The 17,402-nt window shown below is 43.0% G+C and overlaps 16 non-coding genes and 1 pseudogene across 16 annotated transcripts; 8 read left to right on the forward strand and 9 right to left on the reverse strand.

Moving 5' to 3' along the window:
• Positions 1 to 175: 175 nt before the first annotated feature.
• Trnac-gca (transfer RNA cysteine (anticodon GCA)) lies at positions 176 to 247 on the reverse strand. Its single transcript has one exon. It is a non-coding gene; the product is annotated as a tRNA-Cys (tRNA).
• A 335-nt stretch (positions 248 to 582) lies between these two features.
• Trnal-cag (transfer RNA leucine (anticodon CAG)) lies at positions 583 to 666 on the forward strand. Its single transcript has one exon. It is a non-coding gene; the product is annotated as a tRNA-Leu (tRNA).
• Positions 667 to 4,998: 4,332 nt separating this feature from the next.
• On the reverse strand, positions 4,999 to 6,160 carry LOC139474937 (zinc finger CCHC domain-containing protein 12-like; annotated as a pseudogene).
• A 1,882-nt stretch (positions 6,161 to 8,042) lies between these two features.
• Trnal-cag (transfer RNA leucine (anticodon CAG)) lies at positions 8,043 to 8,126 on the forward strand. The gene has a single exon. It is a non-coding gene; the product is annotated as a tRNA-Leu (tRNA).
• Positions 8,127 to 8,904: 778 nt separating this feature from the next.
• Positions 8,905 to 8,975, reverse strand: Trnaa-ggc (transfer RNA alanine (anticodon GGC)). The gene has a single exon. It is a non-coding gene; the product is annotated as a tRNA-Ala (tRNA).
• Positions 8,976 to 9,298: 323 nt separating this feature from the next.
• Positions 9,299 to 9,370, forward strand: Trnag-ucc (transfer RNA glycine (anticodon UCC)). The gene has a single exon. It is a non-coding gene; the product is annotated as a tRNA-Gly (tRNA).
• A 509-nt stretch (positions 9,371 to 9,879) lies between these two features.
• Trnag-gcc (transfer RNA glycine (anticodon GCC)) lies at positions 9,880 to 9,950 on the reverse strand. Its single transcript has one exon. It is a non-coding gene; the product is annotated as a tRNA-Gly (tRNA).
• A 323-nt stretch (positions 9,951 to 10,273) lies between these two features.
• Trnar-ucg (transfer RNA arginine (anticodon UCG)) lies at positions 10,274 to 10,345 on the forward strand. The gene has a single exon. It is a non-coding gene; the product is annotated as a tRNA-Arg (tRNA).
• A 903-nt stretch (positions 10,346 to 11,248) lies between these two features.
• Trnar-ucg (transfer RNA arginine (anticodon UCG)) lies at positions 11,249 to 11,320 on the forward strand. The gene has a single exon. It is a non-coding gene; the product is annotated as a tRNA-Arg (tRNA).
• A 509-nt stretch (positions 11,321 to 11,829) lies between these two features.
• Positions 11,830 to 11,900, reverse strand: Trnag-gcc (transfer RNA glycine (anticodon GCC)). The gene has a single exon. It is a non-coding gene; the product is annotated as a tRNA-Gly (tRNA).
• A 323-nt stretch (positions 11,901 to 12,223) lies between these two features.
• On the forward strand, positions 12,224 to 12,295 carry Trnag-ucc (transfer RNA glycine (anticodon UCC)). The gene has a single exon. It is a non-coding gene; the product is annotated as a tRNA-Gly (tRNA).
• A 509-nt stretch (positions 12,296 to 12,804) lies between these two features.
• On the reverse strand, positions 12,805 to 12,875 carry Trnag-gcc (transfer RNA glycine (anticodon GCC)). The gene has a single exon. It is a non-coding gene; the product is annotated as a tRNA-Gly (tRNA).
• A 323-nt stretch (positions 12,876 to 13,198) lies between these two features.
• Trnag-ucc (transfer RNA glycine (anticodon UCC)) lies at positions 13,199 to 13,270 on the forward strand. Its single transcript has one exon. It is a non-coding gene; the product is annotated as a tRNA-Gly (tRNA).
• A 1,166-nt stretch (positions 13,271 to 14,436) lies between these two features.
• Positions 14,437 to 14,507, reverse strand: Trnag-gcc (transfer RNA glycine (anticodon GCC)). Its single transcript has one exon. It is a non-coding gene; the product is annotated as a tRNA-Gly (tRNA).
• A 323-nt stretch (positions 14,508 to 14,830) lies between these two features.
• On the forward strand, positions 14,831 to 14,902 carry Trnag-ucc (transfer RNA glycine (anticodon UCC)). The gene has a single exon. It is a non-coding gene; the product is annotated as a tRNA-Gly (tRNA).
• Positions 14,903 to 15,411: 509 nt separating this feature from the next.
• Positions 15,412 to 15,482, reverse strand: Trnag-gcc (transfer RNA glycine (anticodon GCC)). Its single transcript has one exon. It is a non-coding gene; the product is annotated as a tRNA-Gly (tRNA).
• A 903-nt stretch (positions 15,483 to 16,385) lies between these two features.
• Positions 16,386 to 16,456, reverse strand: Trnag-gcc (transfer RNA glycine (anticodon GCC)). Its single transcript has one exon. It is a non-coding gene; the product is annotated as a tRNA-Gly (tRNA).
• Positions 16,457 to 17,402: the final 946 nt, after the last annotated feature.

Here is a 17,402-nt window from a genome sequence, read left to right on the forward strand (position 1 = left end):
TTGTGGATGCATAGTCAAAAGTGGGAATCGTGTCTAATTAGCTGCACACTTTATGTACTCTACAGACCCTCTCTGTCAAAAGTGGGATTGTCTGTGTCAGGTATGTTGCCACAGGTATTGGAGTGTGACTTCCTTGTGCCTTTGCTGATGACTATTTTATCCAAAAATATTATGGAGGGGGCACCCGGGATCGAACCGGGGACCTCTCGATCTGCAGTCGAATGCTCTACCACTGAGCTATACCCCCCACACATATGTTACTAGGATAAATACATGTACTAAGAATACACTGATCGCATACAACACCAGCCAAATATTGGGGCTCCAACCTTTTTAATCGTCCTATTTCTTACTGGCACATGGAGGTCTGGTACAGTCAGCTGTCGTTGACTTAAATACAATGAACCTTTCACGGTACATTCTTTGAAGTATGTATGTGCAGTGTGTCCGCTTTTTGAGAGGTCCAAACTGAGTTATTACCTAAATTATCTTCAATGAGGGTGGAGTGCCTTTTTCGGATCCAAAGCAGTTGATATCTCTCTCACTGCTATACTGTATAGACGTGCGTACAATTTGCCAGCAGTCAGGATGGCCGAGCGGTCTAAGGCGCTGCGTTCAGGTCGCAGTCGGGTTCTACCGGCGTGGGTTCGAATCCCACTTCTGACAACAGTTTTGTCCCTCTTTCAAACGTCACCGATTCGGCATTGTTTCTCAATCCGCGAACATCACGACCATCCCATGCAGTCGGAATTAGCTGGCTGTGAATTAACGTTTCCATTTTGTTTTTGTGGATGCATAGTCAAAAGTGGGAATCGTGTCTAATTAGCTGCACACTTTATGTACTCTACAGACCCTCTCTGTCAAAAGTGGGATTGTCTGTGTCAGGTATGTTGCCACAGGTATTGGAGTGTGACTTCCTTGTGCCTTTGCTGATGACTATTTTATCCAAAAATATTATGGAGGGGGCACCCGGGATCGAACCGGGGACCTCTCGATCTGCAGTCGAATGCGGGTTCTCCTGGCGTGGGTTCGAATCCCACTTCTGACAACTGTTTTGTCCCTCTTTCAAACGTCACCGATTCGGCATTGTTTCTCAATCCGCGAACATCACGACCATCCCATGCAGTCGGAATTAGCTGGATCTCTACAATGATGTCTTCCTGACTAATGTCTTCATCTGGGAGTGTTTCTGGCTTTGGTTGTGGCTTAGATCGTCTTGGTCTTGGTACAGGTCTGGATGATATAGGCTCTGGTTCATGTGATGTTTCAATCTCTCCAGGGTCATGAAGAGCACCAATGGGCAAGAGAAGATTCCTATGTAGAGTCCTCTGTCGACCTTCACCATTCTCTTTCTGCACTACAAAGACGGGCACATCTTGATTGGGCTGTTGCAGAATGATGTAAGGATCTTCTTCCCACTTATCTGAGAGCTTGTGTTTACCATCAAATGCCAATATTTTCACTAGAACGCGGTCTCCAGTCTGTGGTGTGGCTCCTCTCACTTTAATGTCGTAGCCTTTCTTCTGCCTCTCTCGAGATGTTTTAGCTGACGCCACAGCCAGTTCATAAGATTTCTTCAATCTTTCCCTGAGTAATCTGGTGTACTCTGCAAGTGACTGTGTCAAACCAAGTTCTAGCCCAAAAGCAAGATCTAAACGAAGACGTGGCTCTCTACCAAACATTAAAAAGAATGGTGACTTTCCAGTTGACTCGTGCCTTGTGCAGTTATAGGCATGTACAAGAGGCCCAATATGTGATTTCCAATCACTCTTCTGGTCAGGTGATAAGGTTCCCAACATGTCACATAAAGTGCGATTGAACCTCTCACACATGCCATTGCCCATGGGATGATATGATGTGGTTCTGGACTTCTTCATGCCGGTAAGTAAACACAATTCCTTTATGAGATTCCCATCAAAGTTAGCACCTTGATCAGAGTGTATCCGCTGTGGAATCCCATAATGAACAATGAAGTTGTCAAAGAAGGCTTTAGCGGTGGCTTTGGCTGTCATGTTGTTGGTAACATATGCCTGTGCATATCTAGTGAAGTGGTCCGTAACAACTAACACATTGTGTTTCCCTCCCTTGCATGGTTCAAGGTCCAAGAAATCCATGGACACCAGCTCTAGTGGCTGAGTAGTCTCAATTCCAATGAGTGGAGCTCTCTGGTTGGTTGGAGTCTTCCGACAGATGCATCTTCTGCAATTCTTAATCCAGTCATCAACATCCTTAGACATACCTGGCCAGAAGAATCTGTCTCTCAAGAGTGCCAAGGTTCTGTCTCTTCCTGGATGACCCACGCTGTTATGAAGACCTTCTAATGCATCTTGAATGTAGTCTGCCGGTAATACCAACTGTTGTCTAGTTTCTCCGTTGATTATTACTTCTCTGTAGATAATTCCCCGCTGAAGATGGAGATTACTTGAGATCTTGAGCAAAGCTGAATGAGCAGTGGAATCACAGAAATCATGTCTCCTTGGTTTGTTGCCAGACTGTAAACATCTTGTCCATTGTCGTAAGATAGGATCTTGGTACTGCGCTTTCCTCCAGTCCCTATGTGACATCCTTGCTAGAGGAACACCAATAGTGTCGAGGTTCTCTTCGTGGGTAACGTCCGCCTGTATACATAAACTTTCCACATAAGGTTGGGCATGAATGATGTTACATACAGCCTTTACCGATTCGCCCGACATATGCTCCTGGTCTCCATGTGTCGTTATTCCTGGTAAACGTGACATACCATCTGCATCTGCATTGTTAATCCCTGGGCGGTACTTGATGTCAAAATCATAGGCTGCCAAGGCTGCTAACCACCGATGTCCTGTTGCATCAAGCTTTGCTGAAGTGAGAATGTAGGTCAACGGGTTGTTATCTGTATAAACTCTGAACTTGGTAGCATAGAGGTAATCGTTGAACTTTTCAGTTACTGCCCACTTCAAAGCTAGAAACTCTAGACGATGTGCAGAATAGTTCTTCTCAGCTTTGTTCAGTCCTCTACTAGCATACGCAATCACTCGTCTCTGTCCACCCTGCTCTTGATAGAGAACAGCGCCAAGTCCATGTGTGCTGGCATCTGTATGGAGCTCAAATGGTAGACTGTAATCTGCATAGGCCAGAATAGGAGGTGAAACCAGAAGTTCTTTCAAGTATTGGAATGCCTTGTCTTGCTCAGGTCCCCATGTCCATGGTTGTTGACTCAATTTCTTTCTTGTTCTCTTTGTCTGCGTTGGTGGAGGCATAAGACTTGACAGGGGCTTGGTGATGGCAGCAAAGTTCTGCACAAATCTCCGATAATACCCTGCAAATCCAAGAAACTGTCTCACTTCGGTTGGATTCTTTGGTGGGGGCCATGACTTTATCTTTTCAACTTTAGCTGGATCTGGTTCGATGCCTTGTTCCGAAATGATATGACCTAAAAACTTGATCTTGTCCTTGAAGAAACTACATTTATCTGGAGCAAGCTTGAATCCACAGTCTTTGAGTCTCTGAAATACCTTCTTCAACCTGTCAAGATGTTCTTCAAATGTATCAGCAAAGATGATGATATCATCCATGTAGATAAGGCATATCTTGAGATGCATATCTTCAAAACAGTCATTCATGAGGCGTTGATAAGTGGCAGGACTGTTGCATAAGCCAAAGGGCATCCGGTTGAATTCATAGAATCCAAGGGGTCCCACAGAAAAAGCTGTTCTCTCTTTGTGATGTTCTTCTAATTCGACATGGTGATATCCACTCTTTATATCCATTGTGAAGTAGAATCTGGATCCTCTGAGGGTGTCAAACATCTCTTCAATCCGTGGCAGAGAGTATGAATCTTTAACTGTCCTTTGATTCAACTGTCTAAAATCAATGCACATCCTTAAAGATCCATTCCTCTTGCGTACTAACACTACATTAGAAGACCAAGGTGATCGTGATCGACGAATGACTCCACTAGCTAATAGTTGATGTAGATGATCTCTTACTTCGTTATGCATGGAATTCTCCTATGTCGTTGTTTGAAAGGTCGTTCATCAATGAGGTCGATCCTATGTTTCACTGTACTAGTGTGTCCAAGGTCAAGGTCACCATGAGAGAAAATATCTAAATAGTCTGAGATGACTTTCAATCCCTCTTCATGCTGAGTGGTTGAAATTCTTGAAGATTCTATGTCCATTTTATTAATGAGAGAAGTGCTGTCCTGAGAATTATCTTCCAAGGTAGGCTGTTCTTCAACAAAGACAGGCTGGATCTCACAAAGAAGTGCATGAGGTTGAATGACTACTGTCCGTGTGGTAATGTTGGAAATGTTGACATCCACGAATCCTTTCTCTTTGTAAGTGATCAAACTGGGTGAGATGTCAAGGTCATCGGGGATAGCTGAACGGCCAGTACTTTGCAATATAGCACATGTACTGCGATAGGGAAGCGCCTTGTCAATGTAGCCCGAGATAGTGACGTCTGAGTTGGGTGGGATGATAACCTTCTTAACTCCTGCGCACTTGACTAATCCCAGCTGAAAATGTCTTCTTACAAGATTACGTTCCTGTAGCACCATACACCTAAAAGCTAAATACCAAGGCGTGTGAAGGTTCGCATCTTGAAGAAACTTTTCCCCATGCTTATGTCTGCAAGTTCCCAAGTAAACAGATACTATATTGGTGCCAAGTAGAACTGGTACCTTGTAATTATAGTTACTAGTAGGAACTACAAGTAGAAGACATGACTGAGATTCAGCATCAATACCGTTGACCTCAAGGTCAACCTGAATATAACCTGTATATGGAAGAGGCTGTCCATCAGCACATTCAACATCCAAAACACTTGTAATGGGGGTGATTGGAATACTGGAGAGATATTGATCATAAAATGCCTGACTCATCGTGGAGACTGTAGCTCCTGTGTCTAATAAAGCTCTTGTCTTGATTCCTTGAATACAGACATCAACTTCATTGGCATTTCCTACAAGTGCTGTGGTATCATATCTCTGAGTATTAGTCTGTTGTTTGTTGAGACCTATGGGCCACCCCTTCGCATAGGCCATCTCCCGTTTAAATGCTGACGACTATGGTCCATCCTGACCCTGCATCCTGAAGCTATGTGTCCAAACTGTCCACAGCGAAAGCACTGTACATCTCTCTCAAATGGTCGTCCTCTAGATCTGCCTCTATATGGTGACTGGTCATACCGTTGCGTCTGGAAATAAGATTGAGGATACCATCCAGTGTTGCTCCTGTCTGTTTGACTTCGACTGAAATCGAGATTGTTCTCCTGTAGGCTGTTGATAGTGATCCTGTGGTGGTTGTTGCTGTTGTTTCTTGAGAGATGCAACTTCAGAAGTAAGGCTCTTGATCATTCCTCGAAGTTCCTTCAACTCTGTTTGGGTGGTTGTCTCAGTTACAGCCGCCATACTTGTTGCAGACTGTTTACCTTTGACCTTTCCTTCACCTCTGCGTTGATTGTGTTCCCGCTCAGTCTGCCGCAGTTCTCTTCGCAAAACATCAAAATCGGAGAATAAATCAAATTTGTGTCCACTGACATCCTTGATTGATGGCTTGAGTCCTGTCCAAAGCATGGAATGAAGGAGCTTGTTGGTGTCTTGATAGACAACTTCACCAGCGTCTACAGCCTTACTAAGTAGGTCTTCTAGATGACAGCACCAAGTGTTGACGTCCTCATCGTCCCGCTGCCGTGCTGTGTAGAAGGCTGCCAATAAGTTAACGGGAGAATCACTAGTGTCATAAACACACCTAAGCTTATCTAAAAGCGATGAAAGAGAAGCTGTGGAACCTAATCGCATAGCAACTCTGGCGGCCTCCCCTCTCAAAGATTTCCTGATGGAATGTTCGATTGTCGCCCCTGAATGTGCTTTGTCCTTCAATATGCAATCCACTTCGTATCTCCACAAGTCATATGATACGTTACTTTTACCTTCATCTCCCGAGAAGCAAGGTAAACTTGGAGGGTGAGATACGGTAAACACTTGAGCTGCTGATGGGTGACCAGGATGCTGGGTTCCAGAGGCAGGTGAAACATCTTCTGTTTTCACAGAGCCAGTTGAAAACTCAGCCATCCACTTTAACAAGTTTTCTGGGGAGTCAGTCTTAGGTTTGACCTTCAGCTGCTTAAATGTTGCAACAAGTTGCGAAATTTCCTCTTCTGACATTTGATCAGACATGCCTGTGTATAGTATAAACAACTAGCGCCAAAAAATAAATAAAAATATATCTATGACACTAGTAGCAGAGAAGTAAAGTGATTGGGCTGGATCTCCAACATTGCAACTGCATATGTATATTCTAACTTCTAACTAAACAATGTTGTTTTGAATGGAACACAAGATATAAAATACTTGTATATTGACAAGTGCAAACATTAGTAATGGTGTGCAAGTGTAAGCTGTGCGACCGCTGCAAAGGCAAAGAAAAAAAAGAAGAAGAAAAAAATAAGATGTATGGAGACATAGTCCCAACAGTACAACTTTACCAAGACAACATCAATAAACTCTATGACCAACTGAATGTAACCAAACACAATTATGACCTATCTATTATATATAAGATGATTTAAATGCTTTATTATTAAATTATGTTATGATTTTATTGCTTATAATAGTGTTTGAGTAATATGTAAGCGCTAAACAGTCATACTTCTTTCACACGAACACAGATATATTACATAACTAGATAAAGGGTACTAATATGATACAAGTTAAACTAATAACACTAATTAAATAACTACTTGACTAAGAAACTAACAAATTAACCATAAAATTAAAAAATCTGTAGACTAATTAACTAACTAAATGAGTGAGTAAGTGAGGGTTTAACGCCGCATTGAACAATATTCCAGTCATATCACGGCATGTCAGCTCAAAGTGGGAGAAAGTCCCGAAGTGAGGCAGATCTTAGACACCTACACTGGTTAAACCCTCAGCACTGGCATGGTGCTGCCAAATCTAGAAACACAAGTGGGGCAAACCGAGATTCGAACCCATAATCATAGGTTTCTTGTGTGCCCAAGGGACACAACTCTGTATAGCAACTAAAGGAATAATTAACTAATGATCTAACTAAGTAATGTTATAACAAACTAATGATCTAACTAACTAATGTGGTAACTAACTAATGACCGGCCGGTATGATTAAGACTACCAAGTGCACTGTACAAATCTATGCAGTAAATATTTTATGTAAATGTCAAATATACAACAGACAACTCCAAACCATTTAAACATACAGAAAAGACAAATGTCTGTTATACATGATCACAGCAGTGGTATCCTCTTCTCTTCACACGAATAATTGTCATTCACAGAACGCACAATATAATTTAACGAAAGTGTCAATCAAGCTCTTGCACAATACAAGTTGATCGCTGTCTATACACTGAGTGGCAAGCTCATGAAACAATGATGGCACAAAGTAACTGATACATTATGTTGTGTTACATTACTTTCACATCGTGGGTCCTGGAGCACACAGATCTCTGTCGCGTTCATCCATTGACAGCTAGTGTCCATCGTTGTCACTTGTCACTGGGTGCCTTACTGTAACAACTGTAACAATCCTGCCGACGACGCCAATGTAACCGGAGTGGTTTAGGTGAATGAATCACTAAACGCAGGTTGATTTGTGGATGCCAGTTGTTTTAATACAGAAATAAAACGGCCCAGGTGTATGGCACTGTGCCCTATGATGTCACAACATCAGACATTTGCTTTACAGGGACACACCTGTGACAATTGACTCAATTATATCAGCGATGAACCGACAACTTGTCTCCATACATATTCAACTACAAGTGTGAATTTAAACTGACCAGTCCCATAATGCACCCTGTCACTGAAAGTAAGGGGCTGGGGCTAAACAATAGAAACCAGAGAAACAATAGAGAAGGCAAGCGCAAGGGTGACTGTGCTATTGTATTAGTAAAGCAGGTTAGATTGAAGGGTAGACTAAAACTTAGGTATTAAAATAAGAGGTGACCTTAAAATACACTTGATGATATATACATAATTACATACTACTACATATAGACGTGCGTACAATTTGCCAGCAGTCAGGATGGCCGAGCGGTCTAAGGCGCTGCGTTCAGGTCGCAGTCGGGTTCTCCCGGCGTGGGTTCGAAACCCACTTCTGACAACTGTTTTGTCCCTCTTTCAAACGTCACCGATTCGGCATTGTTTCTCAATCCACGACCATCCCATGCAGTCAGAATTAGCTGGCTGTGAATTAACGTTTCCATTTTGTTTTTGTGGATGCATAGTCAAAAGTGGGAATCGTGTCTAATTAGCTGCACACTTTATGTACTCTACAGACCCTCTCTGTCAAAAGTGGGATTGTCTGTGTCAGGTATGTTGCCACAGGTATTGGAATGTGACTTCCTTGTGCCTTTGCTGATGACTATTTTATCCAAAAATCATATGGAGGGGGCACCCGGGATCGAACCGGGGACCTCTCGATCTGCAGTCGAATGCTCTCTCACTGCTGAATGAAGAACACGCCCCATGTTGGTGTGTGTACTTTCCTGTTGACACTTTCTAGTTCTTTTCAGCCACGTCATTAAATGAAATATTGTAAGTTATAGAACTAGCCGTATTATTGATTAATTGACAGTCTGACACTGTCAAAGTAGTTTGCAGATAAGCACAGATTTATGTACAGAACAGTGCTAAAATTTGCAGCACATCCCACCCGTGGAAGTCCTTCAAATAGAGTCATGTAAATGCATATGCATTATCATTCCAACGGGCAGATGACTATATTGAGACCCGTTTGTGACCTCACAATGGCACGACGTCATAGAAACGTGACATCACTGACAACAATCGCATTGCGTCACAGACTCACTACTGGTTTCTGGAGACGCACTTTCGGAGACTGTCTTTTCTTTTTGTCGAGAAGAGGCGCAAAAACTACGTGCATCGACCGGGAATCGAACCCGGGTCACCCGCGTGCCAGGCGAGTATTCTACCACTAGACCACCGATGCTTCACGCTGTCTGTGTCTTTTCTAGGCTTCTCGCTCCTTAGTTAAGAAAGAAGATGAAAAGAAGGAAGTGTTCAAGTCACGTGTACATTTGCTCCATATGGATACAACTGCAGTGTCATATGCATTTAAATAGAATTATTTGTTTCCACTACATTGTACATTGCAGACCCGTGACGCATATGGAGTCAAGAATACATTTTAAAAACAGAATAAAAATCATTTTGTGACGTAAGCAATTTCGTTTGAATGCGTGCCTCCAGGCGTGGCCAATCAATCAGAGAAATTCATTAAGATGCCTTTACCGACTCTACACAAAACGGACAGCGTCGGTGGTGTAAAGGTTAGCATGGTTGCCTTCCAAGCAGTCGATCCGGGTTCGATTCCCGGCCGACGCATCTTTTTATTTCCGCAGGAACCGGGAATTAGAAATGTAACCTCAACCTCCATCTGTGAAAAGTACAAATGGCACCCTCCAATGATGAACACGCCCCATGTTGGTGTGTGTACTTTCCTGTTGACACTTTCTAGTTCTTTTCAGCCACGTCATTAAATGAAATATTGTAAGTAATAGAACTAGCCGTATTATTGATTAATTGACAGTCTGACACTGTCAAAGTAGTTTGCAGATAAGCACAGATTCATGTACAGAACAGTGCTAAAATTCGCAGCACATCCCACCCGTGGAAGTCCTTCAAATAGAGTCATGTAAATGCATATGCATTATCATTCCAACGGGCAGATGACTATATTGAGACCCGTTTGTGACCTCACAATGGCACGACGTCATAGAAACGTGACATCACTGACAACAATCGCATTGCGTCACAGACTCACTACTGGTTTCTGGAGACGCGCTTTCGGAGACTGTCTTTTCTTTTTGTCGAGAAGAGGCGCAAAAACTATGTGCATCGACCGGGAATCGAACCCGGGTCACCTGCGTGGCAGGCGAGTATTCTACCACTAGACCACCGATGCTTCACGCTGTCTGTGTCTTTTCTAGGCTTCTCGCTCCTTAGTTAAGAAAGAAGATGAAAAGAAGGAAGTGTTCAAGTCACGTGTACATTTGCTCCATATGGATACAACTGCAGTGTCATATGCATTTAAATAGAATTATTTGTTTCCACTACATTGTACATTGCAGACCCGTGACGCATATGGAGTCAAGAATACATTTTAAAAACAGAAAAAAAATCATTTTGTGACGTAAGCAATTTCGTTTGAAGGCGTGCCTCCAGGCGTGGCCAATCAATCAGAGAAATTCATTAAGATGCCTTTACCGACTCTACACAAAACGGACAGCGTCGGTGGTGTAAAGGTTAGCATGGTTGCCTTCGAAGCAGTCGATCCGGGTTCGATTCCCGGCCGACGCATCTTTATATTTCCGCAGGAACCGGGAATTAGAAATGTAACCTCAACCTCCGTCTGTGAAAAGTACAAATGGCACCCTCCAATGATGAACACGCCCCATGTTGGTGTGTGTACTTTCCTGTTGACACTTTCTAGTTCTTTTCAGCCACGTCATTAAATGAAATATTGTAAGTAATAGAACTAGCCGTATTATTGATTAATTGACAGTCTGACACTGTCAAAGTAGTTTGCAGATAAGCACAGATTCATGTACAGAACAGTGCTAAAATTCGCAGCACATCCCACCCGTGGAAGTCCTTCAAATAGAGTCATGTAAATGCATATGCATTATCATTCCAACGGGCAGATGACTATATTGAGACCCGTTTGTGACCTCACAATGGCACGACGTCATAGAAACGTGACATCACTGACAACAATCGCATTGCGTCACAGACTCACTACTGGTTTCTGGAGACGCGCTTTCGGAGACTGTCTTTTCTTTTTGTCGAGAAGAGGCGCAAAAACTATGTGCATCGACAGGGAATCGAACCCGGGTCACCTGCGTGGCAGGCGAGTATTCTACCACTAGACCACCGATGCTTCACGCTGTCTGTGTCTTTTCTAGGCTTCTCGCTCCTTAGTTAAGAAAGAAGATGAAAAGAAGGAAGTGTTCAAGTCACGTGTACATTTGCTCCATATGGATACAACTGCAGTGTCATATGCATTTAAATAGAATTATTTGTTTCCACTACATTGTACATTGCAGACCCGTGACGCATATGGAGTCAAGAATACATTTTAAAAACAGAAAAAAAATCATTTTGTGACGTAAGCAATTTCGTTTGAAGGCGTGCCTCCAGGCGTGGCCAATCAATCAGAGAAATTCATTAAGATGCCTTTACCGACTCTACACAAAACGGACAGCGTCGGTGGTGTAAAGGTTAGCATGGTTGCCTTCGAAGCAGTCGATCCGGGTTCGATTCCCGGCCGACGCATCTTTATATTTCCGCAGGAACCGGGAATTAGAAATGTAACCTCAACCTCCGTCTGTGAAAAGTACAAATGGCACCCTCCAATGATGAACACGCCCCATGTTGGTGTGTGTACTTTCCTGTTGACACTTTCTAGTTCTTTTCAGCCACGTCATTAAATGAAATATTGTAAGTAATAGAACTAGCCGTATTATTGATTAATTGACAGTCTGACACTGTCAAAGTAGTTTGCAGATAAGCACAGATTCATGTACAGAACAGTGCTAAAATTCGCAGCACATCCCACCCGTGGAAGTCCTTCAAATAGAGTCATGTAAATGCATATGCATTATCATTCCAACGGGCAGATGACTATATTGAGACCCGTTTGTGACCTCACAATGGCACGACGTCATAGAAACGTGACATCACTGACAACAATCGCATTGCGTCACAGACTCACTACTGGTTTCTGGAGACGCGCTTTCGGAGACTGTCTTTTCTTTTTGTCGAGAAGAGGCGCAAAAACTATGTGCATCGACCGGGAATCGAACCCGGGTCACCCGCGTGGCAGGCGAGTATTCTACCACTAGACCACCGATGCTTCACGCTGTCTGTGTCTTTTCTAGGCTTCTCGCTCCTTAGTTAAGAAAGAAGATGAAAAGAAGGAAGTGTTCAAGTCACGTGTACATTTGCTCCATATGGATACAACTGCAGTGTCATATGCATTTAAATTGAATTATTTGTTTCCACTACATTGTACATTGCAGACCCGTGACGCATATGGAGTCAAGAATACATTTTAAAAACAGAATAAAAATCATTTTGTGACGTAAGCAATTTCGTTTGAAGGCGTGCCTCCAGGAGTGGCCAATCAATCAGAGAAATTCATTAAGATGCCTTTACCGACTCTACACAAAAGGGACAGCATCGGTGGTGTAAAGGTTAGCATGGTTGCCTTCCAAGCAGTCGATCCGGGTTCGATTCCCGGCCGACGCATCTTTTTATTTCCGCAGGAACCGGGAATTAGAAATGTAACCTCAACCTCCGTCTGTGAAAAGTACAAATGGCACCCTCCAATGATGAACACGCCCCATGTTGGTGTGTGTACTTTCCTGTTGACACTTTCTAGTTCTTTTCAGCCACGTCATTAAATGAAATATTGTAAGTAATAGAACTAGCCGTATTATTGATTAATTGACAGTCTGACACTGTCAAAGTAGTTTGCAGATAAGCACAGATTCATGTACAGAACAGTGCTAAAATTCGCAGCACATCCCACCCGTGGAAGTCCTTCAAATAGAGTCATGTAAATGCATATGCATTATCATTCCAACGGGCAGATGACTATATTGAGACCCGTTTGTGACCTCACAATGGCACGACGTCATAGAAACGTGACATCACTGACAACAATCGCTTTGCGTCACAGACTCACTACTGGTTTCTGGAGACGCGCTTTCGGAGACTGTCTTTTCTTTTTGTCGAGAAGAGGCGCAAAAACTATGTGCATCGACCGGGAATCGAACCCGGGTCACCCGCGTGGCAGGCGAGTATTCTACCACTAGACCACCGATGCTTCACGCTGTCTGTGTCTTTTCTAGGCTTCTCGCTCCTTAGTTAAGAAAGAAGATGAAAAGAAGGAAGTGTTCAAGTCACGTGTACATTTGCTCCATATGGATACAACTGCAGTGTCATATGCATTTAAATAGAATTATTTGTTTCCACTACATTGTACATTGCAGACCCGTGACGCATATGGAGTCAAGAATACATTTTAAAAACAGAATAAAAATCATTTTGTGACGTAAGCAATTTCGTTTGAAGGCGTGCCTCCAGGAGTGGCCAATCAATCAGAGAAATTCATTAAGATGCCTTTACCGACTCTACACAAAACGGACAGCGTCGGTGGTGTAAAGGTTAGCATGGTTGCCTTCCAAGCAGTCGATCCGGGTTCGATTCCCGGCCGACGCATCTTTTTATTTCCGCAGGAACCGGGAATTAGAAATGTAACCTCAACCTCCGTCTGTGAAAAGTACAAATGGCACCCTCCAATGATGAACACGCCCCATGTTGGTGTGTGTACTTTCCTGTTGACACTTTCTAGTTCTTTTCAGCCACGTCATTAAAGGGCAAGTTCACACGGAAATGAACCTTTTTTTCTTGTACTTTTTCCACATTAAAAGTGTTAACATAGACGTGTCATAGACAAAAATATAAAAACATTATATTTAATTAACATATTTTTTGCACTAAAACGATTTATATTTTTCACATTTAACAAGTGTTCTATTTCCATAATAAAAACACCATGGCTTATGTCCCTTGCAATATGACGTCATTGGTGCCAATTGATAAACATTATGACGTCATTATGCTTTGTTAGAGCCGCTTCACGTGGTGTAGGTATAGTTTTGTGATTCTAGCATCTCAGATGCCAGCCAGAATTGTGTTATGCTGAGTCACCACTGCGCCGGAGTGTGTCGTAGACCATGTTATTTTACCGCAAACTGGTCCTTGATATCTTTTGCGTTGAGAATAGACAGGGACCCGGTTGAATTGGCACCAATTACGTCATAATCTAAGGGGGATAACTCAGGCCTATTTCCCTCGTAAAACGAAGGCCTCATAACGGCATATCAATTTCACACTATTGTGAGCTTCCTACTTTCACTGTGAAAAAAAATGAGTGTATATTTTCAAACACAGATACTAACTAATTCTAAAATTGCGTTTTGTTTAGAAAAAGAAAGAAAGTGATTTTTGCGTGTACACTTCCCCTTTAAATGAAATATTGTAAGTAATAGAACTAGCCGTATTATTGATTAATTGACAGTCTGACACTGTCAAAGTAGTTTGCAGATAAGCACAGATTCATGTACAGAACAGTGCTAAAATTCGCAGCACATCCCATCCGTGGAAGTCCTTCAAATAGAGTCATGTAAATGCATATGCATTATCATTCCAACGGGCAGATGACTATATTGAGACCCGTTTGTGACCTCACAATGGCACGACGTCATAGAAACGTGACATCACTGACAACAATCGCATTGCGTCACAGACTCACTACTGGTTTCTGGAGACGCGCTTTCGGAGACTGTCTTTTCTTTTTGTCGAGAAGAGGCGCAAAAACTATGTGCACCGACCGGGAATCGAACCCGGGTCACCTGCGTGGCAGGCGAGTATTCTACCACTAGACCACCGATGCTTCACGCTGTCTGTGTCTTTTCTAGGCTTCTCGCTCCTTAGTTAAGAAAGAAGATGAAAAGAAGTAAGTGTTCAAGTCACGTGTACATTTGCTCCATATGGATACAACTGCAGTGTCATATGCATTTAAATTGAATTATTTGTTTCCACTACATTGTACATTGCAGACCCGTGACGCATATGGAGTCAAGAATACATTTTAAAAACAGAAAAAAAATCATTTTGTGACGTAAGCAATTTCGTTTGAAGGCGTGCCTCCAGGGGTGGCCAATTAATCAGAGAAATTCATTAAGATGCCTTTACCGACTCTACACAAAATGGACAGCGTCGGTGGTGTAAAGGTTAGCATGGTTGCCTTCCAAGCAGTCGATCCGGGTTCGATTCCCGGCCGACGCATCTTTTTATTTCCGCAGGAACCGGGAATTAGAAATGTAACCTCAACCTCCGTCTGTGAAAAGTACAAATGGCACCCTCTCATGATGAACACGCCCCATGTTGGTGTGTGTACTTTCCTGTTGACACTTTCTAGTTCTTTTCAGCCACGTTATTAAATGAAATATTGTAAGTAATAGAACTAGCCGTATTATTGATTAATTGACAGTCTGACACTGTCAAAGTAGTTTGCAGATAAGCACAGATTCATGTACAGAACAGTGCTAAAATTCGCAGCACATCCCACCCGTGGAAGTCCTTCAAATAGAGTCATGTAAATGCATATGCATTATCATTCCAACGGGCAGATGACTATATTGAGACCCGTTTGTGACCTCACAATGGCACGACGTCATAGAAACGTGACATCACTGACAACAATCGCATTGCGTCACAGACTCACTACTGGTTTCTGGAGACGCGCTTTCGGAGACTGTCTTTTCTTTTTGTCGAGAAGAGGCGCAAAAACTATGTGCATCGACCGGGAATCGAACCCGGGTCACCCGCGTGGCAGGCGAGTATTCTACCACTAGACCACCGATGCTTCACGCTGTCTGTGTCTTTTCTAGGCTTCTCGCTCCTTAGTTAAGAAAGAAGATGAAAAGAAGGAAGTGTTCAAGTCACGTGTACATCTGCTCCATATGGATACAACTGCAGTGTCATATGCATTTAAATAGAATTATTTGTTTCCACTACATTGTACATTGCAGACCCGTGACGCATATGGAGTCAAGAATACATTTTAAAAACAGAATAAAAATCATTTTGTGACGTAAGCAATTTCGTTTGAAGGCGTGCCTCCAGGAGTGGCCAATCAATCAGAGAAATTCATTAAGATGCCTTTACCGACTCTACTCAAAACGGACAGCGTCGGTGGTGTAAAGGTTAGCATGGTTGCCTTCCAAGCAGTCGATCCGGTTCGATTCCCGGCCGACGCATCTTTTTATTTCCGCAGGAACCGGGAATTAGAAATGTAACCTCAACCTCCATCTGTGAAAAGTACAAATGGCACCCTCCAATGATGAACACGCCCCATGTTGGTGTGTGTACTTTCCTGTTGACACTTTCTAGTTCTTTTCAGCCACGTTATTAAATGAAATATTGTAAGTAATAGAACTAGCCGTATTATTGATTAATTGACAGTCTGACACTGTCAAAGTAGTTTGCAGATAAGCACAGATTCATGTACAGAACAGTGCTAAAATTCGCAGCACATCCCATCCGTGGAAGTCCTTCAAATAGAGTCATGTAAATGCATATGCATTATCATTCCAACGGGCAGATGACTATATTGAGACCCGTTTGTGACCTCACAATGGCACGACGTCATAGAAACGTGACATCACTGACAACAATCGCATTGCGTCACAGACTCACTACTGGTTTCTGGAGACGCGCTTTCGGAGACTGTCTTTTCTTTTTGTCGAGAAGAGGCGCAAAAACTATGTGCATCGACCGGGAATCGAACCCGGGTCACCCGCGTGGCAGGCGAGTATTCTACCACTAGACCACCGATGCTTCACGCTGTCTGTGTCTTTTCTAGGCTTCTCGCTCCTTAGTTAAGAAAGAAGATGAAAAGAAGGAAGTGTTCAAGTCACGTGTACATTTGCTCCATATGGATACAACTGCAGTGTCATATGCATTTAAATAGAATTATTTGTTTCCACTACATTGTACATTGCAGACCCGGGCAACAATGCAGTTTACCGGGCGCAGCCCGAGCTCTACCATCCGCTCAATTACCGCGCTATAGTGCCACTGCTGTCTCGTTATACCGTTACCGTGCCTCACGCCCTGGTGACTCTCGCTTCACGATCCAACACCCGTTTTCGGTCTTAGGGAAACTTACACATCTTTACAATCAAACACCCGTTTTCGATCTTAGGGAAACTTACACATCTTTACAATCAAACACCCCTTTTCGGTCTTAGGGAAACTTACACGTCTTTACGATCCAACACCCGTTTATCGGTCTTAGGGAAACTTACACGTCTTTACGATCCAACACCCGTTTTCGGTCATTAGGGTTAGCCTGCTTTGGGCAAGGGTGAGCCATAAATTCTTACCTTTACAAGCGTTAATCCTTTTAATCCCATTGGTCGGTCATGCTGACAAAAACAATTGCGGGTGTGATTTCAAGAAAACATGAATGGGAGCGCGGACCGTGACGTCATACGCATGCGCAATTCATTGTTTACTGATTACGCGAGCATGTCAATGGGGATTCTAATGACCCGTTGAACGAGCACTGATAACATGTGATAGCGCCTGTGGTCCAGTGGTAGAGCGTCGGCTAATTAACGCATTAATTAGCAGAACCGGTGAGCCGGCGAAACGCGTTCGAGCCCCCACAGCGCTAATTGGATCTGAAAAAGTGCGCCCGGTAAAGTGCACTACTCCCCAGACCCGTGACGCATATGGAGTCAAGAATACATTTTAAAAACAGAATAAAAATCATTTTGTG

This window comes from Haliotis cracherodii, unplaced genomic scaffold (genome assembly GCF_022045235.1).
Source record: "Haliotis cracherodii isolate W230 unplaced genomic scaffold, xgHalCrac1.p SCAF_3, whole genome shotgun sequence".
NCBI lineage: Eukaryota > Metazoa > Mollusca > Gastropoda > Lepetellida > Haliotidae > Haliotis > Haliotis cracherodii.